General features: G+C 40.7%; 1 protein-coding gene across 5 annotated transcripts in view; it reads right to left on the bottom strand.

The window, feature by feature from the left end:
• Positions 1–22,622, bottom strand: part of LOC126481546 (neurexin-1) — a 2,075,559-nt gene that overhangs the window by 65,988 nt on the left and 1,986,949 nt on the right. The window lies entirely within an intron of this gene.

Genomic DNA, 22,622 nt, shown 5'->3' with positions numbered 1-22,622 from the left:
CTCATGGCATAAGTTCACAGATATCTGAGTGGCTTGAAGACTTCTTAAGTAATAGAACCCAATGTCCGCAATGGCGAAGGTTCACCAGATACAAGGATACGTTGGGAGTGACCCAGGGAAGTGTGATAGTGCCACATTGTTGTCTGTATACTTAAATGATTTGGCAGACATGGTGGGCAGCAAACTGCAGTTGTTTGCTGATGGTATTGTAGTGTACGGTAAGGTGTCAAAGCTGACTGACTGTGGGGAGATACAAGATGATTTAGACAAAATTTCTAGTTGCTGTGATGAAGGGCAGCTAGCTACAAAAGTGGAAAAGTGGAAGTTAATGTGGATGAGTATAAAGAACAAACCGGTAATGTTCAGTTACAGTGTTGCTAGTGTCCTGCTAGACACAGTCAAGTTTTTCGCAATGTATTTCTTGACTAAAAATCTCTCGGTGCACATGCCGCATCAATTCAGGATAAAACTCAAAGCTTTCGACCACCACCTCCATGGTTGTTGTCAGGGCTAAAACTGACTGTCGTAAACTAGCAAGGCTCCCGCTTTTATATGGAAAGGACAGCTTCTGATTGGCTGGAATACGTCATAGCAACAGCAGTATGGCACGTAGTGAAGTGGTGCCCTCTACTTCCATAGATGTAGTTTTTATTCCATGTTGCTTGCAGTGCCATCCCTTGAATCAGGAGGTAAAGTGCGAGAGGTTTTCCTCTGTGATTTTTCTTTATCCATTGCACTCTTCCAGGTGTTGCTAAGTGCATAGCCGTTGTCTCTGTTAAAGTTATTATCGCTAAATCTAATTTCGACTGCTTCCCGAATCACAGAGTCCCAGTAATTCGATGCATGGGCTATTACTCTGGTTTCTTCAAATAAAATCTTATGCTTGTTAAGCAGGCTATGCTCAGCCATCACAGATTTTTTGAAATACCTGTATTTCAGGTGGCGCTGATGCTCGATGAAACGGTCGTCAGCGGTTCAAACGGACTGGCCCACATATTTCTTGCCACATTCACAAGGAATACTATAAATTCCCGGCACCCTTAAGCTGAGACTATCTTTGACTGGTCTCAACATTTCCTTAATTTTTCTAGGTGGTCGGAAAACTGGTTTTATTCCTTGCCTCTTTAGGACTCTGCCTATCTTGCTTGTTGTAGCACCGCAAAATGGAACCCGCACTATGTGTTGGTCCTCTTCTTGTTTATGGATGGCATCGTGTCTTATTTTCTTGAACAATACTGATTTAATTTCACTGGCAGAATAAGCATTCCTCTTGAAAACAGTCGTCAAATGGTTAATCTCGGGGCTGAGGTGGTCCTTGTCAGAAAAAGTCCTGGCTCTGTGTACTAAAGTATTCAGCATAGCTCTCGTCTGAGACGGATGATGGCAGCTGTGGGTTTGCAGATATAAATCTGTATGCGTCGGCTTCCTGTACACAGAATGACCCAGTCATCCATCGGATTTTCGCTACACCAACACGTCTAAAAAAGGTTACTTCCCTTCCTTCTCTACCTCCATTGTAAATTTTATGTTAGGATGTACACCATTCAAATGTTGGATGAACTGCTGCAGCGTGTCACTGCCATGTGGCCAGATTAAAAAAGTGTTGTCGACGTATCTGTAGAAGCATGATGGACGGAGGTGAGCACTGCTAAATGCTTGTTCTTCAAAATACTTCATGAAAAAATTCGCTATTGTTGGTGATAGTGGTGATCCCATGGCTGTTCCATCTGTCATTTCATAATAATTTTCACTGTATAAAATGTAAGTGGTCATCAAGGTATGCCGGAACAACTTCAAAATTTCTGAGGAAAAATGAGCAGCCAACAGTTGTAATGTGTCATCTGCAGGTACTTTGATGAGTAGAGAAACCATGTCAAGGCTGACCATGATATCATTTGGACCTATCTTCATCTGTTTTATGATATCAACAAACATTCTTGAATTCTTAATATGATGTGGGCAGTGACCAACTATAGGCGCCAACAATTTAGTTAAATGTTTTGCAAGCCTGTATGTAGGAGAGCCGATAGCACTAACAATCGATCTCAATGGGATGTTCTCCTTATGAACCTTTGGCAAACCGTACAATCTTGGTGGCCTAGGTGCTCTCGGCCATAAGTTCTTCACCAGTTCATTGGAGAGGCCAGAGTTTTTTAGTAGCTCCCTTGTCTTCCTGCTGAGCGCCGATGTGGGATCCCGTCTGAGAATCCAATATGTGCTATCCTCCAGTAACAATCCAACTTTCTTGTGGTAATCTGTAGCATTGAGGATTACTGTGGCGTCCCCCTTGTCAGCAGGTAAAACAACTGGATCTACATCCTTCTGCAACAGTTTCAGTCCTTGTCTCTCCTCTCTGCTGATGTTTGACTTAGGCGGCTTGGATGTTGCTAAGATCTGGCTAGTAGCAAGACTTACATCATCCGCTGCTTCTTGAGGAAAAGATGAACTGCTTGTTCCACTCCTCTAATAATCTCAACCACAGGTAACGTACGTGGAGCTGGGGCAAAGTTCAATCCATTACTGGGAGCTGAGATGGTAGCTTCATCAAGTTCCTTGTCAGAGAAGTTGATAACAGTGCGGTGAAAGCTGTTGGACCCAGTAGTTCCTTGATCACGGTTAAGCTGCTCAAATTTATCGGCCTGTTTCGTCGTAGTCCTGCTTAAATTGGCTCGTTGGTGTGCAGTCAAAGTCATATCCACCCATTCCCAGTCCAATGGTGACAGGACTCCAGCCAGAAATAAATGGTAACTAAATAACAGGCGGGCGTTAATGGATAAAGAAAAATCGCAGAGGAAAACTTCCCGCACTTTACCTCCTGATTCAGGGGATGGCGCTGCAAGCAACGCGGGGTAGAAATTACATCTATGGAAGTAGAGTGCACCACTTCACTACGCACCATATCGCTGTTGCTATGACGTATTCCAGTCAAAAGCCGTCCTTTGAAAATAAAAGTGGCAGCCTCGCTAATTTATGACAATCAGTTTTAGCCCTGACGACGACCATGGAGATAGTGGTCGAAAGCTAGGAATTTTATCCTGAATTGACGCGGCATGTACACCGAGAGATTTTTATTCACAGTCAAGTTGTTTAAATATCTGAGCGTAACATTGCAGGAAAAGGAAGAGAAGGAAGAGTAGTAGGTGAATATGGAATGGGGGTAAGGAATGAATGAGGAAGCCACCTGGTAGAATTTTGCACAGAGAATAACTAAATCAGAGCTAACACTTGGTTTAAGAATCATGAAAGAAGGCTGTATACGTGGAAGATGCCTAGAGACACTGGAAGGTTTCAGATAGATTATATAGTGGTAAGACAGAGATTTAGAAACCAAATTTTAAATTGTGAGACATTTCCAGGGGCAAATGTGGACTATGACCACAATCTATTGGTTCTGAACTGTAGATTAAAACTGAAGAAACTGCAAAAAGGTGGGAATTTAAGGAAATGGGACCTGGATAAGCTGAAAGAACCAGAGGTTATAGAGAGTTTCAGAGAGAGCCTTCAGGAATGAGTGAAAGGAACAGGGGCAAGAAATACAGTAGAAGAAGAATGGGTAGCTTTGAGAGATGAAATACTGAAGTGCAGCAGAGGGTCAAGTAGGTAAAAAGATGAGGGCTGATAGAAATCCTTAGGTAACAGAAGATATATTGAATTTAATTGATGAAAGGAGAAAACATAAAAATGCAGTAAATGAAGTAGGCAAAAAGGAATACAAACATCTCAAAAATGAGATCGACAGATAGTGCAAAATGGCTAAACAGGGATGGCTCGAGGACAAATTTAAGGATGTAGAGGAGTATATCGCTATGGGTAAGATAGATACCGTCTACAGGAAAATTAAAGAGACCTTTGGAGAAAAGAGAACCACTTTTATGAATATCAAGAGCGCAGATGGGAAACCAGTTCTAAGCAAGGAAGGGAAAGCAGAAAGATGGAATGAGTATATAGAGGGTCTATACAAGGGCGATGTACTTGAGGACAATATTATGGAAATGGAAGAGGATGTAGATGCAGATGAAATGGGAGATATGATACTGTGTGAAGAGTTTGACAGAGCACTGAAAGACCTGAATTGAAGCAAGCCCCCGGAGTAGACAACATTCCATTAGAACTACTGATAGCCTTTGGAGAGCCAGCCCTGACAAAACTCTACCATCTGGTGAGCAAGATGTATGAGACAGGTGAAATACCATCAGACTTCAACAAGAATGTAATACTTCCAATTCCAAAGAAAGTAGGAGTTGACAGGTGTGAAAATTACTGAACTATCATTTCGTAGACTTTCCCGGTATAATAACTGCTGATATTCTTCACAGGTTTGCAGCTGGATCATGTCGTCATCCAGACACAATATTTCGGTGGACCAGCTGGCCTCCATCTTCAGGTGGGTTAATGCTCACACACTGCCTTGCCAGAACTGAATTCCAGCCACAACGACGTAAACATTTATACACCACGGACAGAGCACCACACGTGCGTGAGATGATGGGGAGCACCTCCTGATGGGAAGTAGACATGCAGCGTACCAGAGGGAGAAGACGGCAGAAACGATAAATCACAACAGCACTAGTTGGAAGAATCCAATGATCAAAAAGAAGACCGTTGTTGTTTAATGTTGGATAAAATCGGATTCCAGATCTTACTTAGAGGAGAACCTTTATCCCTGTTAATAATATTACTTGATAATCTAATTTCAATGGATTCTTTAAAAACACATTCTCAATAGTGAGAAGCAGGAGAGATCAATTGTGTCCTTCGTTAAGGCAGTGTTCCTCCACTGCCGACTTCTCAGGCTGGAACAACCGAGTGTGCCAATGATGTTCCACACACTGGCCCTGAATAGTTCAAATAGTTTGACCAATATGCTTCTATCCACATTGACATGGAATTTCATAAACCCTGGGCTTCCTCAAGCCCAAATTATCTTTAACTGAGCCAAGAAGGGCTCTAGTCTTGGCCACCAGCTAAAAACACTTTTAATATCACGTTTTCTTAAAATTCTTTACATTTTGGATGATATACTTCCCGCAAAGGGTAAATAAGCAACAGCTTCAAAAGTATTCTCCATTGGCTTGCTATTCGGTCTCTGAGAGAAAATCAGGATCTAATAATTCTTCTGGCTGATAAGGTAATGCCACGGTTATTCTCTCATATGAGGATTATATCTCCAAAATGGATCTTTTTTTAGAGGAACCGGTCTATCAGAAAATAAAAAATGATCCCACGGATTGTATAAAATGGAAGACTATCTCAATTTTAAAGAATAGCCCCTTACCTAGTGATGTCATCAAGAAACTTCATCCTGGTGTGGCAGTTCCTCCGAGATTGTATGGTTTACCCAAGATTCATAAGAGTGGTATCCCTCTGCGTCCATTGTCAGCAGCTTTGGCGCCCTTACCTATAATTTGGCCAAATATTTAGCTTCAGTCCTCAGGCCATATGTGGGAAAATGTGAACATCACATATCAAATTCATCCGACTTTATTTGACAATTAATATCTTTTTACTGTGGTCCTTCTGACTGGCTCATCAGCTTTGATGTTATTTCTCTCATTACTTGGGTTCCTATTGAAGAGTCCCTGTTACCAATCTGTGAGAAATTAGCTGAAGAAACCACCAAGTTATGTTGTCATGTGTTGACTTCAACGTATTTTCTTTTTAATGATGTATATTTTGAGCAAACTGATGGAGTGGCTATGGGGAGTTCACTCTTCCCCATAGTCGCCAACCTTTTTATGGAAGACTTTGAGGACATGACACTCAAAACTTCATTTCTTAAACCAAAATGTTTTCTGAGATACGTTGCTGACATTTTTATGGTTTGACCGCATGGAATTGATGCTTTGAATCACTTTTTAGATCATTTTAACTGTCTACATCCAAGTATTCAATTTACTATGGAAATTGAAAGTGATGGTAAATTTCCATTTCTTGATGTTTTAGTTCAAAGAAAAGATGATGGTACTTTTGGACACAGTGTGTATCAGAAACCTACTCATACTGACCGCTGTCTTCATGCGACCAGCTGTCATCCACCACACCAACATAGTGGAGTTTTGCGGACTCTGGTGATGAGAGCTAGGTATGCCATTTCTGACAAGGAACATTTGAAAGAAGAGCTTGATCATTTGAAGATTGTTTTTAAACAGAATGGATATATAGAACAACAAATATGCTGTGCTCTTCAGTTTGGTCCGTCACGCAAGCCAATAGAGGATTGTTTTGAAGCTGTTGCTTATTTACCCTTTGCGGCAAGTATATCATCCAAAATTTCAAGAATTTTAAGAAAATATGTTATTAAAAGTGTTTTTACACTGGTGGCCAAGACTAGAGCCCTTCTTGGCTCAGTTAAAGATGTTTGGGCTTGAGGAAGTCCAGGGTTTATGAAATTCTGTGTCACTGTGGAAAGAAGTATATTGGTCAAACTATTTGAACTATTCAGGACCGGTGTGTGGATCATCATCAGCACACTCGGTAGTTCCAGCCTGAGAAGTCGGCAGTGAAGAAACACTGCCTTAACGAAGGACACAGGATGATGTATGACAAAACACAACTGATCTCTCCTGCTTCTCGCTATTGAGAATGTGTTTTTAAGGAATCCATTGAAATTAGATTATCAAGTAATATTATTAACAGGGATAAAGGTTTTCCTCTAAGCAAGATACAGAATCCTATTTGCCCAACATTAAACAACAATGGTCTTCATTTTGATCATTGGATTCTTCCAAATAGTGCTGTTGTGATTTATCGTTTCTGCCATCTTCTCCCTCTGGCGTGATGCGTGTCTACCTGCCGCCAGGAGGCGCTGCCCATCATCTCGCGCATGCGTGGTGCTCTGACCGTGGTATATAAAGGTTTCCATCATTGTGAAGGGAATTCAGTTCCAGCGAGGCAGTGCACAAGCATTAACTCACCTGAAGATGGTGGCCAGATGGCCCACCGAGATATTGTGTCTGGATGACGAATTGATCCGGCTGCAAACCCATGAAGAATATCTATTGAACCATCAGTTTAACAAGCCAGGGCTGCTAAATACTAACACAAATTCTTTACAGATGAATGGAAAAACTGGTAGAAGCCGATCTCAGGGAAGATTAGTTTAGATTCCATAGAAATGCTGGAACATGTGAGGCAAAACTGACCCCATGAAGTATCTTAGAAGATAGATTAAGGAAAGGCAAACCTATGTTTCTAGCATTTGTAGACTTAGAGAAAGCTTTTGACAATGTTGGCTGGAATACTCTCTTTCAAATTCTGAAGGTGGCAGGGGTAAAATACAGGGAGCAAACGGTCATTTATGATTTGTACAAAAATCAGATGGCAGTTATAAGAGTCGAGGGGCATGAAAGGGAAACAGTGGTTGGAAAGGGAGTAAGGCAGGGTTGTAGCCTATCCATGATGTTATTCAAACTGTATATTGAGCAAACAGTAAAGGAAAAAAAGAAAAAAAATTAGAGTAGGTATTAAAATATATGAAGAAGAAATAAAAACTTTGAGATTTGCTGATGACATTGTAATTCTGGAAGGACCTGGAAGAGCCATTGAATGGAATGAACAGTGTCTTGAAAGGAGGACATAAGATGAATATCAACAAAAGCAAAACAAGGATAATGGAATGTAGTCAAATTAAATCAGGTGATGCTGAGGGAATTAGATTAAGAAATGAGACACTTAAAGTAGTAAATGAGTTTTGCTATTTGAGAAGCAAAATAACTGATAATGGTCAAAATAGAGAGGATATAAAATGTAGACTGTCAAAGGCAAGGAATGTGTTTGTGAAATAGAGAAATTTGTTAACATTGAGTATAGATTTAAGTGTCAGTAAGTCTTTTCTGAAAGTATTTGTATGGAGTATAGCCATGTATGGAAGTGAAACATGGATGATAAATAGTTTAGACAAGAAGAGAATAGAAGCTTTCAAAATGTAGCGCTACAGAAGAATGCTGAAGATTAGATGGGTAGATCATATAATTAATGAGGAAGTACTGAACAGATTTGGGGAGAAGAGGAATTTATGTCACAAATTGACTAGAAGAAGGGATCAGTTGGTGGGACATGTTCTGAGGCATCAAGGGATCACCAATTTAGCGTGGAGGGTAAAAATTGCAGAGGGAGACCAAGAGATGTATACACTAAGCAGCTTCAGAAGGATGTAATATAAATGGAATGAGCAAGTGAGAACAGAGGTAGGGCAGGTGAATGGTTGGTTTATTGTGAGAATTTTAGGAAAAAGTGATTCACCTGGAAAGGGGACCACAGTCACTGGTGCAACCTATTCTTGAGTACTGCTCAAGTGTTTGGGGTCCTTACCAGGTCGGTTTGAAGGAAGACAACGAGGCAGTTCAGAGGTGGGTTGCTAGATTTGTTACTGGTAGGTTCGAACAACATGTAAGTGTTACAGAGATGCTTTGGGAATTCAAATGGGAATCTCTGGAGGGGTTTTCTTTTTGAGAAGCACTACTGAGAAAATTTAGAGAACTGTCATTTGAGCTGATTGCCCTACAATTCAACTGCCACCAACAGACATTGATGTATGGACCACAAAGCTTAGGGCTCATATAGATAGTCATTTTTCCCTTGCTCTATTTGCAAGTGGAACAGGAAAGGAAAAGACTAGTAGTGGTACAGGGTACCCTCCACCACACACCGTATGATGACTTGCGGAGTATCTGTGTAGATGTAGACATAGATGTAGATGTACAAACTAATATCAGTGACTGTGAACCATTTGTAGCAACAATGGTTACCAAGGTTTGCAACAACGATGAATACAAAAGATGTATATAACAAGCAGAAATATTTACATGTTCCGTAAATTAGATAAAGAGACTGGGAATATTTAATTCTGGGCAGGAGCATGTGGAGCAACTGTGGCTTAAATTTAAAAGAATGTTGGGTACATATACTGGATACATACTTGCCTAGTAGGATAATTCATGATAGGAGGTACCCTCTCTGATACCAGTCTCTGTTAAGAAACTTCTATAGAAATGTATTGAAGTACATCATGAAAACGTGAGGAAATTCTGGTCATATGTAAAGGCTATTTATGGCACCAAAGTTAGTGATGTGGATTGGCAGGAGCCAACCCACGAGGTTTGGAGGAAGCCGAAAGGCACGCTTTTGAGCTCACGCAGGCTGGCGTGAGGTCTGGAACAGGACAAGGAAATGAGAACTTAGAAAAATGGACGCAGATGGTGGAATACTTAACTTTAATCCATTAATGTTGAATGTAGCTCTTGTCTGTACATTCTTTACAATATTAATAGCAACTGCTAATGGCGCCTTGCTAGGTCGTAGCAAATGACGTAGCTGAAGGCTATGCTAACTATCGTCTCGACAAATGAGACTGTATTTTGTCAGTGAACCATCACTAGCAAAGTCGGTTGTACAACTGGGGCGAGTGCTAGGAAGTCTCTCTAGACCTGCCGTGTGGCAGCGCTCGGTCTGCAATCTCTGATAGTGGCAACACGCGGGTCCGACGTATACTAACGGACCACGGCCGATTTAAAGGCTACCACCTAGCAAGTGTGGTGTCTGGCGGTGACACCACAGTTAGTGTGCCCATGGACTCAGGGCAATGCAGGAACTGAATTGAAGGCAAAAGCAGTGAGCTGAACTAAGTTACAGGGACTAATAGAATCCCCAAGAGATTCTGTATAGAATTTGCATGTGAGAAAGTCTCTCTTTTAACTATAATATACTTAGATTCTTTGAACCAAAGTACAGGTGACACGTTTATAGATAGGGTAGCAGATGTAATCCACAAAACTACCATCCAATACTTTTGACCTTCATCAATTTTGGTATCTAACAATACATCATGAGCTCACACATAATGAGGTATCTCGAATAGAATGAACCCCTCAGTGTCAGCCAGCAAAGATTCCACAAACACCGATCTTGCGAAACCTGACTCACACTTCTCTTATGTGACATCCTTAAGGCCTTGGATCGAGGCAGTCAAGCAGATCCAGTATTTATCACCTTCCAAATAGCTTGTGAGTTAGTAGCACATCAACACTTGTTAATGAAACCATGCTAATTGTGAGTACCAAACGAACTATGTGACTGGATTGATAATTTATTGGTAGGAAGGAGGGAGCTTATTGTCTCAGTTTGGGAGTCATCTAGAGATGTAGAACTAAATTCAGGCTTATCCCAGGTAACTGCCTTCAAAACTTTGCTGTTCATGTTGTAGTTTAATGAGCAAGTAGAATGATTAATGATAAGCTGTACTACCATATGTCATAAACACTGTTCAGCCTTCTACATTGGCATAACTACCACTAAATTATCAGTCAGGATGAATGGGCATAGGCAGAGGGTGTATACTGGCAACTTGCAATATCCTGTTGCAGAGCATGCTTTACAACATGACATTCAAGACCTCAGTGCCTGTTTTGCCACACTCGCCATATGGATTCTTCCCCCAGACACCAGTTTCTCAGAATTCCACAGGTGGGAACTAGCACTACTAAATGCCCTTGGTTCTTGCCATCCACCTGGCCTTAATTTGTCTTCCACCTTTAAGCTCTCAGGTTTTTAAATCTCATTTGATGCAGTCCCCAACAGTCAGTCTTTCCTTCTCATCCCATACGGTAAGTATCCCCTGACCCGCAGTTCTGGGTGACTTTCCCAAAACCTACCCCTTCTTTTAGACCTCTCCAATCCTTTTCCTTTACCCTTCTCCCTTCCTCTTCAACCCTTCTGCCTGAAAAAGGACTCAATGTCTCCGAAAACTTGCCAATTTTAACATTCTTTTATGTGTGTACTCTGCCACCGCTTGGTGAGTATACTTTGCCAATAACTGATTGTTTTTGTTGTAATATACTAAATCTGATAGATAAAAGAAAAAGTGGCAGGAGAAAATGCATATAAAGGTAAGGAAATGTGCAGGCTTTCAGAGCCAGTAGCTCCCTCTTCTGGCAGAATGGTTTAAGGGGAAAGAAGAGGGATGGTGGAAAACTAGCAAGAGTTAGAAAAATGGGAGAGTTACAGAAAAATCTCCCAGAAACGTGGGTCTGGGATGTGATGAGAAGGGAGAACTGATTGTTATCGACTGTACAGATTAGATTTGAAACCCTGAAAGTGTAAATGGTGGAAGATAGGATAATAAACAGACACACATCATGTAAGAGTTAATAAGAGCAGAAAAATAAGTGCATTATACATAAAAGAGCTGGAGGGACAGAGAGAAAAGGTGGAGGGGGAATAAACAGGTAGGTGATAAAAGATATACGAGAGCTATCCACAAAGTACATTACGTTTTGGAATTAAAAATAAATAAAGTATTGGAATTTTTTTTTTATTATATACAGATGAAAGCCACACTTAAGTACTACTTTTCTACATAGTTGCCATTTAAATTAAGGCACTTATCATAGCAATGGACGACCTTTGAAATTCCTTCATCGTAAAATTCGGCCGCCTGCGCCTTCAACCACATGGTTACCTCTTCTTGAAGCTGTGCATCGTCATCAAAATGCTGCATAGCCAACCACTTCTTCATTGCTGGGAATAAGTGGAAGTTGCTCGGTGCCAGGTCAGGACTGTACGGCGGATGAGGAAACAACTCCCACTTAAAAGATTTGAGAACTTCACGAGTGGCATTTGCTGTGTGGGCCCTGGTGTTGTAGCGAATCAGCAAGATCTTTGAGCCCAACTTTCCCCTGCGCTTGTTTTGTATTGCTCTTCTGAGGTTGTGCAGAGTTTGGAAATACCTTTGAGAATTTATTGTAGTGCCTCTTTCCAGGAAATCCACAAAAATCACACCTTTTCTGTCCCGAAAGACAGTTGCCATCACCTTCCTTGCCGACATTGTCTGCATGCATTTCTTTGGTTTTTGGGGGGGAATTTGTGTGCCCCCACTGCATTGACTGCAATTTTGTCTCGCAGTTCACATGCTTAACCCATGTTTTGTCATCAGTAATGATGCGATCGAGTAATGAGTCGCCATCTTTCTCGTAAGCGTCCAAAAACGTTAACACTGCAGCCATTCACTGATTTTTGTGAATCTCTGTCAAGATTTTTGGTATCCATCTTGCACAAAACTTGTGGTAACCAAGCTTTTTGGTAATGATTTCATTCAATAAACTTCGTGAAATTTGTGGAAAACTCATAGAGAGTTCCGTTACTGTGAAATTACGGTTTTCACGGACCGCGGCATCGACTTTTTCAACAAGTTCGGCAGTCACTACGCTGGGTCTTCCACTTCGCTCTTCGTCGTGAACGTTAGTTCGGCCATTTTTAAATTTTATGACCCATTGACGCACTCCACCTTCAGTGATTATGTTGTCCCCATACACTTCACAAAGCTGCCGATAGATTTCTATCGGTGTACAGTTTTTTACAGTCAGAAACCTTACTACAGCACGCACTTCACACTTCACGGCATTTTAAATTAACGCTGACATTTCAAACTGTCACAGTAACTTAACGGAGTACAGCACAAACCTCTCACTAGCACGGCAGAATGCCGACCGAGCGGCAGAATGCCATGACACGAAGATGGGCGCGCTAGCCCTGCCCCTAACGGACACAAACGAAAATGTAATGTACTCTGTGGCTAGCCCTCATAGAAAACTAAAAGGATGTGAAGAAAGGAATAGTTACTGAGAAGTAGTCACTCCCACCACACACCATGCTCATTGCTGTTGATGCTACCTCCCTCTATACCAACGTCCTCCACGTACACGGTCTGTCTGCTGCTAATCATTACTTCAACTGGTGCCCAGCTGATTCCAAACCTATAACATCCTTCCCACACATCTGAATCAACTTTATGCTTAGAAACAACTACTTTACCATTGAGGGGCAGACATACAAACAGGTCAGTGGCACAGTCATGACAACCAGGATGGCTATTCCCAACGTCAACCTTTTCACTAGGTCACTTGGAGCAGGCTTTTTTGGGATCCATTAACCTTCAGCCCCCAATTTAGTTTAGATACACTGATGGCATATGGACTCATGGTGAGGCTGATCTGTTAAAATTCCTGGAATCTCCAAATACATTCTCCAAATTAAATTTCACATGGTCCTGTTCAGAATCCTATGCCACTTACTTTGATGTTGACCTTATTCTCACTGAGTGTCAGTTACACACTTCTGTTCACATTAAAACAACTAACAAAAACCAGTACTTAAATTTTGACAGTTGCCGTATTTTCCATGTCAAACGTTCCCTCCCGTACAGCCTTGGCATTCCCTCCCATACAGCCTTGGTATCTGAGGCAAATGCATTTGTTCAGATGCAGACTGTTTACAGGAATACAACAGTATTCTCACCTCAGCCTCCACTGTAGATGATTACGTCACCGGCCTACTTCAACAGCACGTGTCCCGAGCCATCGTATCTAATTCCAATACTGCTGATCCCTCCAAAAACAATTTACGAATACACCTTTTGTGACTTGGTACTATACTGGTCTTGAATGTATTAATCAGCAACTTTGACAAGACTTTGACCGAGCAAGGTGGCACAGTGGTAGCACACTGGACTCGCATTTGGGAGGACGACGGTTCAATCCCGTGTCCGGCCATCCTGATTTAGGTTTTCCGTGATTTCCCTAAATCGCTCCAGGCAAGTGCTGGGATGGTTCCTTTGAAAGGGCATGGCCGACTTGCTTCCCCATCCTTCCCTAATCCGATGAGACCGATTACCTCGCTGTTTGGTCTCTTCCCACAACCAACCAACAAGACTATGATGTCCTAAAATCTTTCTCTGAAATAAGATCCATTCTCCCCCCCCAATCTCAACAATATGCTTATGCTTCCTCTACACCCATTTCCCAATCCTATGGTACCATATGGCTCCTACTCCTGTGACCATTCCCACTTTAAGACCTGTGCACCCTCCTACCACTACCTATACCAGCCCTGTAACTGGCAAAACTTACACTGTCAGGGGACAATCACCTGTGAAATGACACGTCGTGTACCAGCTGTTGTGTAAACACCCTTTTGTGTTTTACATTAGTTTGACTACCACCAATTTGTCACTTTGGATGAATGGGTATAGACAGAGGGTGTATGCGCCCAACACCCAAGATTCTGTTGCATAGCATTCTCTACAACATGACCCCTGACACCAGTTTCTTAGAATTCTGCAGGTGGGAACTGGCATTACAACATGCTCTTGGTCCTTGTCATCCACCTGGCCTTAAATGACATTAATTTCTTTGGCCTCAGTATTTCTTCCCAGTACCTATTCCTTTCTTCATGCCCTTTTAGTTTTCTATATCCTTGATTTTCTGACCTGTCAGGGGTCGATGTTGCTTCACGTCTGTGGGTGTAAACCTGAAATTTGCCCCACACGTGAGCCCTGGGTGGTGCTAAGAAGGTAACAAAACTGGCAGCCAGACAATCTTTCTAGATCTCCTGGCTATACGAGAAGTACATAACTGAGAGGAAATGACTCGTAAACACATCAAAAGTCCTTCTCAGGGCCAAGCATATAGGAAACTTGGAACAAGCATTAAAATATGCCAACTGAACATTGAGGGCATTAGTAAAACCAAATGCCAAATTCTTCAAAAGTTATTGGCTAAGCACAACATTGATGTGGTTGCCCTATAGGAAACACACACAGATAGCAAAGATGAGCTGCGCTCCAGAGGAAAATATGATATCATTGGTGCAACATTCCACCATGCCTATGGAGTGGCCACATTCATCAAAAATAAAACAGAGAATGCTCATGTGCTATCCACTTCCACAAATGACAATATCCACTCTGTGATAATCAAAATAGGTCAACTGGTCATGAGTAACATTTACAAACCACCAGGATCCACATGGTCAGCAGATCTTCTCCAATCACACCACCATCCCGTGGTCTTTGTAGGGGACTTTAATAGTCACCACACACAATGGCGATACAGAACAACTGATACAAATGGTGAAGCCTTACCAACCTGGGCAGAAGAAAACGAACATCCACCTCATTTTTGATGATAAAGATCATGGTTCCTTCAGATCAGCAGCTTGGAAACAAGAGTATGACCCAGACCTATGCTTTGTCACAGCTGATGAAAATCACCAGCTCGTCAACACAAGCCGAAATGTTCTGCCAGATTTCCCTCACAGTCAACACCATCCAGTCCTAGTAGAAATCAGCACAAATATTCCATTGATAACCTCAACTCCTTGACCCAGATGAAAGATGCAAAAAGCTGATTGGGAACCTTACTCTGAAGACCTTGATAAATGCCTGGGATGGATCCGTTCATCTGCTGATAGCTATAAAAGATTTGTGGGAGCAGTCATCAGTACAGAAAAAAATCACATACCTAGAAAATACCACAAAGAATACATTCCAGGCTGGGATGAGAAATGTGAGGAACTGTATAATGACTACCAAAGCAGCGGTGGCTGAGAAATAGCAGATGAACTCGTACACAGCCTCGATACCGCACAATGACAGAAGTGGATGGAAACTACTCAGGCTATGGACTTTAAAGTATCCAGCAGAAAAGCATGGTCCCTGCTTCAAAAACTAGGAGGAGCCAGCCATATCACCTGAGAAGAAAACCCCACAACACCTAAAAAAATTGCTTTCCACATTATTAAAATATCTAAAGGGATAAACCACCGAAATACAACAATAAGCATTATGCGTGAACTTACAAAGCTAAAAGCAACAGCCAGTGTTGAAACTAAATATTCATGCGAAATCACCCCCAAAGAGATCTCGGCAGCCTTATAGGACACAAAACCAGGTAAAGCCCCTGGCTCAGATGACATCCTCTCAGAGTTTCTTATCAAGTGTGGCAAATGAACCAAAATATGGTTAGCAGAGTTCTTCACATCACTACTGCAGACAGGAAACATACCCCACAAACTTAAATGTGCCGAGATAATTGCCCTTCTAAAGCCAGGTAAACCAGGAAATATTACACAAAACTACTGGCCCATACCACTACTTAGCATGGTGTACAAACTTCTGGAATGAGTACTACTTAACAGGATCTGTCAGACAATACTCATGACCATCCCAGTAGAACAAGCTGGCTTTCATCCCAACCGAAGCTGTGCAGACCAAGTCCTGGCCCTTACAACACATATTGAAGCAGGATTCCAAAAGAAATTAAAAACACCTGTGGCCTTCATTGACTTGTCAGAAGCTTATGATACTGTCTGGGGACAAGGCCTACTATGTAAACCGATGAAAATAATTCCCTGTCAAAAAGTGACAAAGCTTATTGGTAACATGATTGGTAACAGAGGATTCCAGGTCGTCATGGGAAACAAAGTCAGCAACCAGAAATTCCTTCAAAATGGCTTACCTCAAGGCTCAGTATTAGCCCCCCTGCTTTTCAGCCTGACATGCCAGAAACAGCTTGTATGAAATTTTGACTACGCTGATGACAGGACTATTGCAACAAGGCACAACAATTTGGATACAATGTCATCTGATCTGTCTGCCCTGACAGCATACTTCCATAAATGGAGGCTTAGGGCTAATGCCACAAAGAGAGAAGTAACTTGCTTCCACCTCAATAACAGAGAAGCTGACAGAGCTCTGGAAGTATACCTTGACAACATGCACCTCAACCACAACAAGGAGCCAAGGTACCTAGGGGTCATGTTAGACAGAACCTTGTCATTTAAATCACACCTTACAAAAGCAGCTGCCAAGGTGAGAACAAGAAACAACCTCATCCATAAAATCTGTGGAACCACCTAGGGATCAACGGCAACAACTGTGAGGATGACTGCACTGAGCCTGATATACTCTGTGGTGGAATACTGTGCATTAGTATGGCTAAACAGTAGTCACGTGAACAAAATCGATGTTGAACTTAACAGCACCATGCGCATTACTTCAGGAACCATTAGGTCTACCCCTAACATATGGCTACCTTTCCTGAGTCATATACTACCCCCAAAAATATGATGAGAAGCAGCCTTGGTGAGGGAATACAACAAGATCAAAGCAAACCCTGAACTACTGGTACACATCAAAATCCCTGATCTGACTACCAAGAGGCTTCGTTCGAGACACCCTCCTCTTGCTCTCGACAGCGTCACTGGGTCTTACATCAACTCTTGGAAAAGAGAATGGCTCCAGAATGCCCCAACAACTTGCCACCTAATGCCTTGTATTATTGAAGCAGTACCTGGGTTTGATCAGCCCTGCAAGATCTGCTCAGCTCTGGACTGATTAAGAACTGGACATGGAAGATGTTCTGATTCACTCTTCAAATGGGGACTGCTGTTTTCGCCAGCATGTGACTGCAGCGCACCTAAGCAGACCATCCAACACATCAGAGAAGAATGCAGTGCTAGAGCGTTCAGTGGGGACTTTGAAGAATTCCTTGTGGCATCCCGAAGATCCATCGAATATACACAAGGACTAAATGTTTGTCTGTGAATATATGTAATTTTATGTAATGTAGAATAACTTGATCCAATACTGAAATGTACTTAAATGCCATACGCAAAAAAGATCTGACCTGTCTGCCTTTCCCCAAATGCCTCCCCCCCTTGCCCCCACCCCTCCAGACCTCCAGAACTCTACCATCATGTTTAACACAATTAGCTTTCTGCTCTTATTCAGTTTCACACAATGCTTTGTCACCAGTAATCTCTGTCTTGCTTATTACTCTATCTTCCGCCTTTAGGCTCTTAAGTTTTCAACTCTCATCCTGTGCAGTCCCAATGAATTAGTCTTTTCTTCTCATCCCATCTGGTAAGTTTCCTCTGATCCAGGGTTCTAGGAAACTTTTCCATAGCCCTCCCCATTTCCTAAACTTTGCCAGTCCTTTTACTCCATCCCTCTTCCTTCCTTTTCAACCCTTCTGCCAGAAGAAGTAGCCTGGCTCCAAAAGCTTGCACATTTTCTTACCTTTATACATGTTTTCTCCTGCTGCCACTTGGTGAGTAGAACTTTTATTTTTCAGACAATGTAAAATCCAGGATGAAATATAACAATATTATGAAAAGGATAGTTGTTACAGACAATATAGCGGAAATGCTGAATCGCAGATAAATATATGGTTTATTTGTCCAAAATAACTTAACAGTCATGGACATAATCTGTGTACAAACACAAGAACATTAAAGAAATATAATGATTATAAAGAATCCGCCTCGATTGCAAATAGAAACTGGATGTTGACCTAGGTTTCAGCACGGATAACCATGCCTTCTTCGGAAAACACTAAAACTACAAACTGCCTAAATAGTCATGGTCCAACATTAACACAGAATGCCCAAAAGGGCAAAAGACTTGCATAAAATGTAAAATAAGTGGTATGTGTGTACCACGTCAATAGTTGAACTTAGTTCAAACGTCAGAAGTGTGCTTCCTCATCCCAGCCAACTTTCTGTGGGCCGTGGGCTCTCAGGTAAACTGAGGTGGCGCTGGCAGCTAGGCTGTGAGAATGTCAGAAAAGAACATGCATGCGCAAATTGAGAAATCGTCTTCTTCCAAGTGACTGGCATAAAATGTGTTACGAAAATGATCCGATGACTGGGTGAAAGGCACAGGAAGTTAATGTGTGTGTATGTATAATGTCCTAGCTCGAGGACAATTTTATAGAAATATAGAATGTGGATAGCAAAATCCACAGGTGGTCAAAACGCATGCATGAAGGACAGACAAAATACCGTCAGCTAGAAGCAGGCTAAAAATATGGGGGATGAATAACCCATTTTTCAGTTACTTGGGGTCAGCGATAGTATTTGATGACTATGCTTGGATAGGCGTGTAAAGTTACTATATTAAATTCTAAGCACTGTTGACCAGAATAGGGTCAAATTAGTATGACAGGCCTATTGTAATTGCATGAAAGGATGTACAACACCGCCTTCATCGCCCTTAATATCTGATGACCGACAGAGGTCATTTTGGATAGTGCTATCGGATATATAAAAAGAATCTAAAGCTAAACTAGTTTCTTAAATCCGGTACTTGAGGTACTGAACCACGAAGCTTAATCAAGTGAGGCCGGTGAATGCATATAGCGTGGAACAAACAAAGTAACATATAGGTTTTAATAGCTGTTGATGTGAAAGGTCAAATAAAGTAACAGGATTAATATACATGCCTGGTAGGACATACAATGTCACTTTCATCACCCATATTATATACTGACCGACAGACATCAAAGTGATTAGTGCTGTCAGGTGTTACCAAAATGGTGTGCAAAAATGTGTAAAGAAATGCCCACCTTTACAGTAATACTGCTGGACCAGGGAAACCTGTAAAGCCTGCTGGTCTGTCTGGCAAAATATTAACAGATATGCTCCAGCAGGATCAAAGTAATCTTCAAACCATTCACTCTGAGCCCAGTAAACTAGATGTATCCGAACACTGTCAAAATGGGGTCTGGCTACCAGCAGTAGACTTACAAACAACTCATGATATCAGCTGTATAGAAGTGCCCTTAAGGAGACAATCTGAACCCTCTTCTTTACTGCCCAGGGTTAGCAAAAATAGTCTTCTGTTCTTACACATTAATATACAGTCTTTAACAAAGAAGTTGGAAGAATTGCAGTACTGGTTGGAAACTTCCAACTGTGGTATACTTAGTGTAAATGAGCACTGGCTATATTCATCAGAAATTGACCTCAATATTCCATTTGGTTGTCCTTAGCTAGTAGTTATTGCAGATCAACAATTGGACATGGGGGTGTTGCAATATATATTAAGAATGGACTAAATCTACAATACTTTACTATTGATGTCACAGACCTGTGTATAGACACCACCTTTGAGGCTGCAGTTGTACATATACCTAAACATAATATTATTGTTGCATCTGTATATCGCACACCGTCTTCTAGTGAATATGAATTTATAGTAAATTAAAAAAAAACTGTTAGTCTTACTAACTAAGCCTAAATATAAATACCAAAGAATCTTAATTTTTGGTGATATTAATATGGATATCAAGGTACAGAGTCATATCGTATTGGAATTCTTGGATAGCCTAAGAGCTTTTGATTGCTATTGTCTAAATAATAAGCCTACAGGATATAATGCATGCTTAGACAATATAATAAGTAATATCCATGAAAATAATGTTGAAATTGGAGTAGTCAAGTTAGGCCTAGCTGACCATGATGGCCTATGGATTACAGTCCCAGTCAGCATTCCAGATGAACAACACAAAACTGTTAGACCTATGAATGAATGCAACATAAGAGAGTTTAGAACTAAATTAAGGTCAGTTAACTGGAATGACATCTTATACAAAGATATGTGTGTGAATAACACAAGCAAATTATTTATAGAGGAAATTACAAGAATATTTGATGAGTGTTGTCCCAGATTAGTAAAAAGACAGAATAATAACCAAGCTCATAAACCACAGAGACTAAATAATTGGTTTACACCATACCTCAACAGCATCAGGATTATGCTTCTTATGTTTAAGGACAGATTTCATAACAGCAGCGAGTACAAAGAGATGTACATTAGAATAAGAAAAATTTATAGATCTGAAATAAGCTTGGCAAAACGTAGGGTGAATGATAACTATATTCTTAAATCCAGAAACAACTGTAAAGCTGCCTGGGAAGTAATTAAAAGTGAAATAAATGGACCAACAACTAGCTATACCCATAGCCCCAGATATCTTAAACTCACACTTTGTTAACTTCAGTTAACAACAAGATTTGTCTCCCCCCAATGCCATGCTTGATGCTAAAACTCTTTTAGGTTCAAATAAGTATGTAGTCCATTAATTCTGCTGGGCAACAGTAACTGAAAATGATGTTAGCAAAGCAATAGGCAAACTAAGTAGTTCCAGAGCAGAGGACTTCTATGGCCTGTCAAACTTTGTCATAAAGAAGATATCAAGTGATCTTCTGTCCCCTCTAACCACTCTCATTAACCGTATATTACAGCAAGGGATTTTCCCCAACTGTTTGAAAATAGCAGTAACTATTCCCATATTTAAGAAAGGAGATAAATCAAATCCAAGTAACTATCGCCCTACCTCATTAATCCCAATAATATCTAAAATAATCGAAGACTGTGTTCACCAACAAATGAATCACTATTTTGAGAGTAATAACTTGTTAAGTAACTCCCAGTATGGATTCAGGTCTAAACTATCCTCAGTTAAAGCAGTTGAAAATATTGTTAGTGATATATATGATGGCTTTGAAAATAAATTAATCTCTTGTGCTACTCTCCTAAACCTAAGTAAAGCATTTGACACTGTGTCTCATAGTACTTTGATCATGAAATTAAGACACTACGGCATGGAAGAGGACACCCTGAAATTATTAGAATCCTACTTGAGCAACAGAGTACAATTTGTTAGTGTAAATGGGCAGTTGTCAAACCCACAAACAATAAAAAGAGGTGTGCCACAGGGCTCCACACTTGGACCCTTCCTGTTTGTAGTGTATGTTAATGATATGCCACAGTATTTACCCTGTAAAACTGTCCTCTATGCAGACGATACAACTTTTATCAATTCAGGACAGACTCTTGAATCTGTACGAGAAAAAAATAATATAATATTTGAAAAATCGGTTCATTGGTTTAGTGCAAACTCCCTATTCAAAAATGAAACAAAAACTGAGGAAATATTCTTTAATTTGAAGGTATCAAACAAAGAAAATAAGTCTGTTAAACTGTTAGGAATGATGATTGACCAGAAACTTAACTGGGATAAACATATCACATACGTCTGTTCTAAACTTGCACGTGCTATGTTCCTACTTTATAAGCTTATGAGTAATGTCAGCCAAAACTTACTGCTGCATTCATATTTTGCTTATATCCACCCCCATCTTTCATATGGTATTCCGCTCTGGGGAAATTCTCCCAATTCAGTATCAATTTTCAGATGGCAGAAAAAAAGCTCTTCGATGTATAGTGGGTTTATCCCCTAGGGATACATGCAGGGAACATTTCAAAAAACTTAACATCATGACAGTTCCTTGTTTGTACATCTATTATCGCTTATTACACGTAAAAGTAAACATAGCTCAATATCCCATTAGGTCATCTGTCCACACCCACAATACAAGACAAAACCACACAATAGATCTGCCATACTCTAGATTGTCCAAGATACATAATAGTTATAAATATGTAGGCCTCAAAGTCTTTAATATGCTCCCTAAAATTGTACAAACAGTATCTAAAAATAATTTAAGACAACATTGGGTCAATGGCTCAAAGGTAAAGCATTTTACTCAGTTGATGAATATAAAGATTGTAATATGGCAGATGTGATGTTTTAACATAGAGAAAGGTACCTCTGCCTGTAGTAGGACCTAAATTTGGAAAAACAATATATAATGTATAGGCATATGAGACCTAATTTGAGTGCTCTGTATTTGTATCAATAGCTTAGGATAATGACATGGTGTTATCAACATGTATATGATAATGACACAGTGTCATCAACATGAATACTCCCCACTTAATATAAATTTGTATAGTGTTTTCTTTTTTATTGTAAAATTAACAATATATAAATTTATCAAAAAACAAAGATGATGTGACTTACCAAACGAAAGCGCTGGCAGGTCGAAAGACACACAAACAAACACAAACATACACACAAAATTCAAGCTTTCGCAACAAACTGTTGCCTCATCAGGAGAGAGGGAAGGAGAGGGAAAGACGAAAGGATGTGGGTTTTAAGGGA

This window comes from Schistocerca serialis, chromosome 5, assembly GCF_023864345.2.
Source record: "Schistocerca serialis cubense isolate TAMUIC-IGC-003099 chromosome 5, iqSchSeri2.2, whole genome shotgun sequence".
Classification (NCBI taxonomy): Eukaryota; Metazoa; Arthropoda; class Insecta; order Orthoptera; family Acrididae; genus Schistocerca; species Schistocerca serialis.
Note: the sequence above shows the minus strand (reverse complement) of the source record. Positions and strands in the feature narration are given on the sequence as shown.